Source organism: Lolium perenne, chromosome 4 (genome assembly GCF_019359855.2).
Source record: "Lolium perenne isolate Kyuss_39 chromosome 4, Kyuss_2.0, whole genome shotgun sequence".
In the NCBI taxonomy this organism is placed as follows: Eukaryota; Viridiplantae; Streptophyta; class Magnoliopsida; order Poales; family Poaceae; genus Lolium; species Lolium perenne.
The window spans coordinates 197,933,763-197,943,112 of record NC_067247.2 but is presented as its reverse complement, the minus strand read 5'-3'; the positions used below and the strand labels follow the sequence as shown (position 1 = coordinate 197,943,112).

The window sequence follows — 9,350 nt, the reverse complement described above, 5'->3', positions numbered from 1 at the left end:
CTCTTGCATTTGTTAAACTGGCTCACGGTGTCCATAGCCTTATTAAACATGCAGAAATTACATATTGGAAATTAAGTAAGGATCATGTACTTTTTTATATATCTATAATTGATTGGGTGAACTTGTTTTTCTTTGTCTCTGCTTGTCTGTATAATTTGTAAATAGTAACTTTTGTTAGCATTTGAGGAATTCACATTTATATTTTATACCTGCATTACTTGCCAATTGCCAGTGTACAATAGATTAGTTCAGAACTTGGGTCATATTCAGTTCCAATTGTATTTCTCATTGATCGATGGTTTGTTCGCTGCTGCAAGATCGAACTCATTGATCGATGGATTTTGTTGCTCATTTGATAGTTCTGGACTTCTCATGTAGTTCGCATCTACTTCATACTCATTTAGTTCATATTTGTTTATTGTAGTACCTCTGCCTCTTGCCAAATGATACAAAGTGGGTAATTCTTCGACGATCATAGTAATACCAAGTGGCTATATGCTTTTTATCTGTTAAACATGTTTTAAGAGAAGATTCAGGCGACGGTTGGAGGACTAGGGAAAGCGGTGCTCATGAAGGGGACAGCAACAACGATGGCCATGGGGAAAGGGAGAGAGGCCAGTTGGAGACAACGACGACGACGGTGGCCGAATCGGAGCACATCACCATCTCCTTCCTCCTGCATCTTCCCACGTGAGTTCCTTTTTCCAATATCTTCCTCCGATTTGGTTTCTTTTCTTTTTCCCTATAAGGTTTGGGGTGTAGCCTGTAGATTCTAACACCGATGTGGGAGAGAGGCCACACACCTCCGCTGCACGGCTTCGAGCCCCGGGCGTTGGATCGTGGAGATCGAAGGCGAGCCTCCATCTTCGTTTTTCCACCCGCCAAACTGAGGCGGACCTGCAAGCATGAGCTGCTTCTGCTGATTCGTACGTGTGATGTAGGTTCTAGATGCCTAATTCGTGGTTATGATGTTTCAGGATGAGGGAGGACTCTATATAGACCTGCAATTTTAAGGATTTTATTATTCATGATTACTTGATTACTTTATGATTATGTTCGAATACTTGTACATTCCAGTCTTAGTTAGCCTAGATTAATTATTTTCATGTCTTTCTGTCGGTTTATCAGGATTATTCCACATGCCTGGAAGCTCCACCATCGGCTGATCTTCAAGCTACGTGCGCTGCAGTCCCCTCATCCGCTCGTCTACGTCCCGCTCGAGGTGAGCTCCTGCTCCTCACCTCCTCCACCTGTGAGTGATCTTTTTTTTCTTTTCCCATTAGTACTCACATCTAGCTTCCTTTTCAGTTTCTCCAATCTTGATTTCTGATTTGAGCATGAAGTGTGGAGATGGATCCTGGAAGATTCATTGGTAAGCACGAAAGCCTGTAGGACCAAAATATTGGTTTGTGATTCCATTATGGAAACTTTGGAGATGGAGGTATGAAAAGATTCATCATGACAGATAATTATCTTGACACATTATTTAGATAGTACTATCCTTTTCTTGTCTATTTTTCCATTTACACAAATAAAGGTTTTAAAGATAGTAGAATTTTTTGGTATTTCTGGAGTTACATATTCTGCTCCGTTTATTCTCCGGGACTAAGATGTAATAGGAATTATTATACCCTGTTGGTGCTTTGGTCTTATTATATCCACCTACAAAATAGGAATTTAAAAAAACATCACTACTTAATGGGAATTACATGACTTAGAAAGTATCTTGATGTGATATTAGGTACTTCAGAATGAACATTTTCATATTTAGTAGAATATGGAGGCATCCTAATATTTGTTGTGCCGGTGATCTGATCTGCCGGTGTCCTTAGCGCCCTACTTTGGGTTCTCAGTTATCATGATGTCTAAGTACGATTTTATTATGTTCAGCCGTATAAATCTTGGAATCAAGAAGCATAATGTTTTAATTTAAGAGGGCATGGGTGCATGACATGTGTATTCCTGATTACAGGGTGTCGTCAATAATATCATCCAGCCATGTAGTGCATTGGAAGCTTTGAAGCTTGTCTCTGCCTGCAGCAGAAGTGTGTCAAATTATCTCACGTGAGTTTCGTTGCATCATGCCCCATTCTTAGTTTGTTACTCAAATAGTTGGTGTCACCAAAGAGTAAGAACAAAGGATCTATTTAATGAGTTGTTTATAAATATGCCTATTCTAATATATTATCCAAATATATTACCATCTAAATGAAAAAATATATGTAGGTAAACACTCCTGCAGTTTTAAAGTGGACAATGCATGACTGAAGTGATTTAGTCAGAAGTGCATAGCACAATGTTTTCAGAAAATGCCACACGTTTAGCATTTCTTGGATAGCTCCTGGAGATTTGTTTTTTGTTAGAAAATGACCGCAGGAAATTCACACTTCAAGGAGTTAGGAATAGTGTGGTTTCCCTCTCCCGGGTTTGCTAACAATTTGATCATTTCTTGGTGCATTGCAGGTTTGCCAGAAAAACAATTTGATCACTTCTTGTAAGCCATATGGTCAAATTTGTTTCCCAACTTTAGCCACTGAAACTATCTTTGCTGTTGGAGACAAGATCCATATCTGATTGTGAGCGAAATATCAGTTCGTGCTGCTCCTGTAAAGTATCAACTCATCTGTACATCCTCCTTGCTCAGGTTTGTATATGTACTTCAGCCTCTCTTTTTTCCTTTATGAATGTGCTGATTTTGTTGGCATTATGTTAGCTAGCTCCGTCTCTTCTTTTCAACAGGCATATGTTAATTTCTCTGAACATTGGTTGGACATTGCCCATGTAACACTCCAACTCCTATCACCTTAGCCCCAGATGATACCGATGCGTCACCCAGGTGTGTATTGTGCTAATATCTACCATGCATCTGCATTGTCTGCTTGACTGCATTAGAAGAGTATGGATGTATTTGATTCTTGACATGCCAGTTAATAAATGCCAATTCTGAAGTGTGTCGAGCAGTTGGCCATGGTTGGGAGCCAGGGAGCAGCACGACATGAGGGCACGACACTCAGGCAAGAACTTACTTTGCAGGTAGGCCAAGAACGTTGCACATGGTTTGCACCTTAATATGTTGGTACATTTCTAAATACCCTTGCAGATTAATTAGAATTTAACGGGCAGACAAACTACGGAGCAACCATAGTTACTTTTTGTCCCAGTGGCACAAGCGGGTCATCCATTCTCTAAAACACAACCGTAGGTTAAAATGTTTATTGAAGATGATCCTCTATTCTCAAATAACATCGGGTCCTGGTTCGATTTCTTGATGGCTCATCTAGGGTAGGATTATACCTGTTAATGCAAGTATATGAAGTAGATGACCAGATTAAGATTGCAAGAACAATTATTGTTTCCCACAAAAATAAAAAAATATACTTTTTTGCATTAGGTCCAGCTTCGGGTATCAAAAACAGGGAGCTGCTGTGCCCACATTCAATGTTTAATGCCTCTTGGTTTAAAGTCAATGGATCTTAATAAAAGACACTAACATGGATAAAATTTATGGCTACAATATTATCTCAATTCTGCTTTTGTTAGTCTCGTATACCCCCTGTAAAACATAAAGTTTTTATGCCACATGGTATATCTTTTGTCATTAGAACTTTAGCAGTCATATGATCATCTTGGCCGATAACAACTTGCATTGCCTTTTATGTCTCAAGAAAAGGAGACAAATGCAAGGAATTTCCATAGTTGGTTTGGAGTTTCGTATACGTGATATCTTTGTTTTCTTATTATCTCTGTAATTCTTTACTTGTGAGAAGTTGAATAAATGCATGATGTAGTATTTTCAAATGGACATTTAAGTTAGGTTCGTATGAAGTGAAATTGCATTTTTATGATGCTAACACCATGAAGTTACCTTACCTTAATCTGTAAAGTGTAATTTCTATTTTCTAATGGAATTCATAGCTTTCTAACATATAGCATTATCGTTACTTCTGAATTTTTTTTAAAAAGATTTCCCACTATTTAAATGTATTGTGTTAGGATTCTGAAATGACAACATATTGTCTTAGGATTCTAAAATGTTTAATCTGCTTTGTCCTCTATCAAGAGTTAGGTAAATCTTAGAGCAAGCAGCTCGGATTACTGATGGCGTGGATGGCCGCGAGGTACTTGATCAACGGATTAGATGTGGAGTGGAGTCAATGAAGGGATGTGTAGCAGATCAAGTGTGAAGGTTAGGGAAATAGGTTAAGGGAAAGATATTGGACCGTCAACGCAAATCGTGATGTGGATGGACGGTATCAGCCAAGAAATTGTTTACGAAGGCAAACATTTGTAATAGTTTCTGGTTCCCGTGGTATCAGTAAAGGGGCACAAAATCTCGAACCAAACTTTTTCTGTCTTGCTACTCACAAAAGTAGAAACATTCTTCTTAGAATCAGTAATTGTCCTTTTATGTTTTTTTTATGATGCTACCTCTTTTGGGTATAATAACCATAATTTTATACAAAATCATAAAAACTGAAGGAAATAGTGTGAAATCATACTAAATTATCATATCTTACTCCAGCACCCTCGATGGAAAGGTTTGTCTCGATGGAATGGTGTGTCTACAAGATACTAAAGCAGTTAAATTTCGAGGTAATTCTTAATACTAAAACTTATGGTTTAAATTTTTGGCTTGATTCTGCCATTTGCGCGATAGCGCAACGGGTCATCTAGTATTCTAAGAAGACTCAAGCGTCTAAGCTTGGGGATGCCCAAGGCATCCCCTTCTTCATCGACAACATTATCAGGTTCCTCCCCTGAAACTATATTTTTATTCCATCACATCTTATGTGCTTTGCTTGGAGCGTCGGTTTGTTTTTGTTTTTGTTTTGTTTGAATAAAATGGATCCTATCATTCATTGTATGGGAGAGAGACACGCTCCGCTGTAGCATATGGACAAGTATGTCCTTAGGCTCTACTCATAGTATTCATGGCGAAGTTTCTTCTTCGTTAAATTGTTATATGGTTGGAATTGGAAAATGATACATGTAGTAAATTGCTATAATGTCTTGGATAATGTGATACTTGGCAATTGTTGTGCTCATGTTTAAGCTCTTGCATCATATACTTTGCACCCATTAATGAAGAAATACATAGAGCATGCTTAAATTTGGTTTGCATATTTGGTCTCTCTAAGGTCTAGATAATTTCTAGTATTGAGTTTGAACAACAAGGAAGACGGTGTAGAGTCTTATAATGTTTACAATATGTCTTTTATGTGAGTTTTGCTGCACCGGTTCATCCTTGTGTTTGTTTCAAAATAACCTTGCTAGCCTAAACCTTGTATCGAGAGGGAATACCTCTCATGCATCCAAAATACTTGAGCCAACCACTATGCCATTTGTGTCCACCGTACCTACCTACTACATGGTATTTCTCCGCCATTCCAAAGTAAATTGCTTGAGTGCTACCTTTAAAAATTCCATCATTCACCTTTGCAATATATAGCTCATGGGACAAATAGCTTAAAAACTATTGTGGTATTGAATATGTACTTATGCACTTTATCTCTTATTAAGTTGCTTGTTGTGCGATAACCATGTTCACTGGGGACGCCATCAACTATTCTTTGTTGAATTTCATGTGAGTTGCTATGCATGTTCGTCTTGTCTGAAGTAAGAGAGATCTACCACCTTATGGTTAAGCATGCATATTGTTAGAGAAGAACATTGGGCCGCTAACTAAAGCCATGATCCATGGTGGAAGTTTCAGTTTTGGACATATATCCTCAATCTCATATGAGAAAATTATTAATTGTTGTTACATGCTTATGCATAAAAGAGGAGTCCATTATCTGTTGTCTATGTTGTCCCGGTATGGATGTCTAAGTTGAGAATAATCAATAGCGAGAAATCCAATGCGAGCTTTCTCCTTAGACCTTTGTACACGCGGCATAGAGGTACCCCTTTGTGACACTTGGTCAAAACATGTGCATTGCGATGATCCGGTAGTCCAAGCTAATTAGGACAAGGTGCGAGCACTATTAGTATACTATGCATGAGGCTTGCAACTTGTAAGATATAATTTACATGATACATATGCTTTATTACTACCGTTGACAAAATTGTTTCATGTTTTCAAAATAAAAGCTCTAGCACAAATATAGCAATCGATGCTTTTCCTCTATGGAGGACCATTCTTTTACTTTCATTGTTGAGTCAGTTCACCTATTTCTCTCCACCTCAAGAAGCAAACACTTGTGTGAACTGTGCATTGATTCCTACATACTTGCATATTGCACTTATTATATTACTCTATGATGACAATATCCATGAGATATACATGTTATAAGTTGAAAGCAACCGCTGAAACTTAATCTTCCTTTGTGTTGCTTCAATGCCTTTACTTTGAATTATTGCTTTATGAGTTAACTCTTATGCAAGACTTATTGATGCTTGAAGTACTATTCATGAAAAGTCTTTGCTATATGATTCACTTGTTTACTCATGTCATATACATTGTTTTGATCGCTGCATTCACTACATATGCTTTACAAATAGTATGATCAAGGTTATGATGGCATGTCACTCCAGAAATTATCTTTGTTATCGTTTTACCTGCTCGGGACGAGCAGAACTAAGCTTGGGGATGCTGATACGTCTCCGACGTATCGATAATCTCTTATGTTCCATGCCACATTATTGATGATATCTACATGTTTTATGCACACTTTATGTCATATTCGTGCATTTTCTGGAACTAACCTGTTAACAAGATGCCGAAGTGCCGATTCTTGTTTCATTGTTTTTGGTTTCAGAAATCCTAGTAACGAAATATTCTCGGAATTGGACGAAATCAACGCCCAGGGTCCTATTTTGCCACGAAGCTTCCAGAAGACCGAAGAGGAGACGAAGTGTGGGGCCACGAGGTGGCCACACCCTAGGGCGGCGCGGCCCAGGCCCTGGCCGCGCCGGCCTGTGGTGTGGGCCCCTCGTGCCGCCTCTTGACCTGCCCTTCCGCCAACTTAAAGCCTCCGTCGCGAAACCCCCAGTACCAAGAGCCACGATACAGAAAACCTTACTGAGACGCCGCCGCCAATCCCATCTCGGGGGATTCAGGAGATCGCCTCCGGCACCCTGCCGGAGAGGGGAATCATCTCCCGGAGGACTCTACGCCGCCATGGTCGCCTCCGGAGTGATGTGTGAGTAGTCTACCCCTGGACTATGGGTCCATAGCAGTAGCTAGATGGTTGTCTTCTCCCCATTGTGCTTCATTGTTGGATCTTGTGAGCCGCCTAACATGATCAAGATCATCTATCTGTAATTCTATATGTTGCGTTTGTTGGGATCCGATGAATAGAGAATACTTGTTATGTTGATTATCAAAGTTATGTCTATGTGTTGTTTATGATCTTGCATGCTCTCCATTACTAGTAGATGCTCTGGCCAAGTAGATGCTTGTAACTCCAAGAGGGAGTATTTATGCTCGATAGTGGGTTCATGTCTCCGTGAACTGGGAAGTGACAGAATCTCTAAGATTATGGATGTCTTGTTGCCACTAGGGATAAAACATTGGTGCTATGTTCAAGGACGTAGTTACTGATTACATTACGCGCAATACTTAATGCAATTGTCTGTTGTTAGCAACTTAATACTGGAGGGGGTTCGGATGATAACCTGAAGGTGGACTTTTTAGGCATAGATGCATGCTGGATAGCGGTCTATGTACTTTGTCGTAATGCCCAATTAAATCTCACAATACTCATCATAATATGTATGTGCATGGTCATGCCCTCTTTATTTGTCAATTGCCCAACTGTAATTTGTTCACCCAACATGCTGTTTATCTTATGGGAGAGACACCTCTAGTGAACTGTGGACCCCGATCCAATTCTCTATACTGAAATACAATCTCGTAACATCGTTCTCTTTGTTTTTCTGCAAACAATCATCATCCACACTATACATCTAATCCTTTGTTACAGCAAGCCGGTGAGATTGACAACCTCGCTGTTTCGTTGGGGCAAAGTACTTTGGTTGTGTTGTGCAGGTTCCACGTTGGCGCCGGAATCCCTGGTGTTGCGCCGCACTACATCCCGCCGCCATCAACCTTCAACGTGCTTCTTGGCTCCTACTGGTTCGATAAACCTTGGTTTCATACTGAGGGAAAACTTGCCGCTGTACGCATCACACCTTCCTCTTGGGGTTCCCAACGGACGCGTGCTGTACGCGTATCATTCCTCTTCGGATTTGGAGTAGATAAGGATGTCGTCGATGAAGACAACGGCAAACTTATGCAAAAAGTTCATGAAGATCTTATTCATGAGGTTCATGAAATAAGCGGGGGCATTGGTTAATCCAAATGACATGACGTTGTACTCATACAACCCATATCTGGTGGTGAAGGCAGTTTTTGGGATATCAGTGGCACGAATCTTCAGCTGATGATAACCAATTCTAAGATCAATCTTAGAAAACACTTTGGCACCGGTCAACTGATCAAACAGGTCTTCTATCTTGGGTAGGGGTACTTGTTCTTGATGGTGACATCGTTAAGCTTACGGTAATCTGTACATAAACGAGTGGCACCTCCTTCTTGTCCACAAACAAAACAGGTGATCTCCAGGGTGAGGCACTTGGTTGAATCAAACCTTTGGCTAACATATCATCAAGTTGTTTCTTCAGCTCCACTAGCTCTGTTGGGTTCATACTATAGGCTCTCTGGGCTATAGGTCCAGTTCCGGGGATTAACTCGATGATAAACTCGATATCCCGATCAGGGGGCATACCGGGTAGATCATCCGGAAACACATCAGGGTATCGACAGACAACCCTGATCTGATCCAGAGTTGGCTTGGCTACACTTTGGTTGCAGGTAAATTTTCTGGGCAGTCTTTCAGATATGTGCTCTACTAGGATACCAGAGCTACTAGTCATGGTGATGGCTTTCTAAGCACAGTCAATCAATCCATGGTGTTCTGGAAGAAGAAAGAAATTGAAGACCTCCAAAATTGTTATTATCTTTTAGACTTTAGTTTGTAATCGTTGGAGTCAGTTCATGTATCTCTACCATGTATTATTTATTGCTATGAATATATATGGTATTGATGGCTTTCTTAGCACAGTCATGGTGATGGCTTTCTTAGCACAGTCAATCAATCCATGGTGTTTTGACATCCAGCCCATACCCAGTACTACTTCCAGGCCTTTTGTTCTACTAGGATACCAGAGCTACTAGTCATGGTGATGGCTTTCTTAGCACAGTCAATCAATCCATGGTGTTTTGACATCCAGTCCATACCCAGTACTACTTCCAGGCCTTTTGTTCCCAGAACAATCAAATTGGCATAAAACTCTACTTCATGGATTCTGATGGGTACATCTTTGCAAAATTTTCTAGCTTTGGTGGT

The 9,350-nt window shown here is 40.1% G+C and overlaps 1 long non-coding RNA gene across 1 annotated transcript; it reads left to right on the top strand.

The window, feature by feature from the left end:
* The first annotated feature begins 1,306 nt into the window (after positions 1-1,306).
* LOC127348892 (uncharacterized) lies at positions 1,307-2,836 on the top strand. The gene is made up of 4 exons (XR_007880006.2): positions 1,307-1,372; positions 1,973-2,064; positions 2,464-2,644; positions 2,740-2,836. It is a non-coding gene; the product is annotated as an uncharacterized lncRNA (long non-coding RNA).
* Positions 2,837-9,350: the final 6,514 nt, after the last annotated feature.